The sequence below is a fragment of the Syngnathus floridae genome, unplaced genomic scaffold (genome assembly GCF_059516105.1).
Source record: "Syngnathus floridae isolate MCC-2025c unplaced genomic scaffold, RoL_Sflo_1.0 HiC_scaffold_274, whole genome shotgun sequence".
Lineage (NCBI taxonomy): Eukaryota > Metazoa > Chordata > Actinopteri > Syngnathiformes > Syngnathidae > Syngnathus > Syngnathus floridae.
The window spans coordinates 7,872-10,000 of NW_028284242.1; positions in this window are offsets into that span (position 1 = coordinate 7,872).

The window sequence follows — 2,129 nt, forward strand, 5'->3', positions numbered from 1 at the left end:
GCTCCCGGCGGCCGCCGTGAAGTCTCCCCTCCCGGGGACGGCTGTCTGCTCCCGGCAGCCGTCCTTAACCCCCTCCCCACACGTTGGCCGAACACCAGCCGAGGGCGAAAGGCTCGCGGTGTGGAAGGATCGTGGCCACGGCTAATCTAGCGATGCCCGCGTTGGACGGTCACACCGCACGACAGAGCGGGGCCTGCATCCGGCGCGAGGCGGCCTTCAGGCACGTGGTTCGAGACGACCTCACCCGCCCTAGCCCGGAGCGGAAAGACTTTTACAAGTCCAAGGAACAATGGCAGAATGGGAGGACCGGCCGCCTCCTTAAACACAGGCCGGAGAGATGGAGCGGGATCAGCGGCCCGCGCATTGAGCGAACACCGGCCGAGGGCGAAAGGCTCGCGGTGTGGAAGGATCGTGGCCACGGCTAATCTAGCGATGCCCGCGTTGGACGGTCACACCGCACGACAGAGCGGGGCCTGCATCCGGCGCGAGGCGGCCTTCAGGCACGTGGTTCGAGGCGACCTCACCCGCCCTAGCCCGGAGCGGAAAGACTTTTCAAAGTCCAAGGAACACACTGGCAGAATCTCTCGACGGCCGTCTGCTCCCGGCGGCCGCCGTGAAGTCTCCCCTCCCGGGGACGGCTGTCTGCTCCCGGCAGCCGTCCATAACCCCCTCCCCACACGTTGGCCGAACATCAGCCGAGGGCGAAAGGCTCGCGGTGTGGAAGGATCGTGGCCACGGCTAATCTAGCGATGCCCGCGTTGGACGGTCACACCGCACGACAGAGCGGGGCCTGCATCCGGCGCGAGGCGGCCTTCAGGCACGTGGTTCGAGACGACCTCACCCGCCCTAGCCCGGAGCGGAAAGACTTTTACAAGTCCAAGGAACAATGGCAGAATGGGAGGACCGGCCGCCTCCTTAAACACAGGCCGGAGAGACGGAGCGGGATCAGCGGCCCGCGCGGAGGGTCTTTAAAATGTACAAAGTCCTAGGAACAATGGCAGAATCGCTCGACGGCCGTCTGCTCCCGGCGGCCGCGGTGAAGGGACTGTACACCCCACCCGGGGACGGCTGTCTGCTCCCGGCAGCCGTCCTTCCCCCCCTCCCCACACGTTGGCCGAACATCAGCCGAGGGCGAAAGGCTCGCGGTGTGGAAGGATCGTGGCCACGGCTAATCTAGCGATGCCCACGTTGGACGGTCACACCGCACGACAGAGCGGGGCCTGCATCCGGCGTGAGGCGGCCTTCAGGCACGTGGTTCGAGACGACCTCACCCGCCCTAGCCCGGAGCGGAAAGACTTTGAAATATTCAAAGTCCAAGGAACACTGGCAGAATGGGAGGACCGGCCGCCTCCTTAAACACAGGCCGGAGCGACCGAGCGGGATCAGCGGCCCGCGCGGAGGGTCTTTAAAATGTACAAAGTCCTAGGAACAATGGCAGAATCGCTCGACGGCCGTCTGCTCCCGGCGGCCGCGGTGAAGGGACTGTACACCCCACCCGGGGACGGCTGTCTGCTCCCGGCAGCCGTCCTTCCCCCCAAACCCACACGTTGACCGACACCGGCCGAGGGCGAAAGGCTCGCGGTGTGGAAGGATCGTGGCCACGGCTAATCTAGCGATGCCCGCGTTGGACGGTCACACCGCACGACAGAGCGGGGCCTGCATCCGGCGCGAGGCGGCCTTCAGGCACGTGGTTCGAGACGACCTCACCCGCCCTAGCCCGGAGCGGAAAGACTTTTCAAAGTCCAAGGAACACTGGCAGAATGGGAGGACCGGCCGCCTCCTTAAACACAGGCCGGAGCGACCGAGCGGGATCAGCGGCCCGCGCGCAGGGTCTTTGAAATGTACAAAGTCCTAGGGACAATGGCAGAATCGCTCGACGGCCGTCTGCTCCCGGCGGCCGCGGTGAAGGGACTGTACACCCCACCCGGGGACGGCTGTCTGCTCCCGGCAGCCGTCCTTCCCCCCCACCCCACACGTTGACCGACACCGGCCGAGGGCGAAAGGCTCGCGGTGTGGAAGGATCGTGGCCACGGCTAATCTAGCGATGCCCGCGTTGGACGGTCACACCGCACGACAGAGCGGGGCCTGCATCCGGCGCGAGGCGGCCTTCAGGCACGTGGTTCGAGACG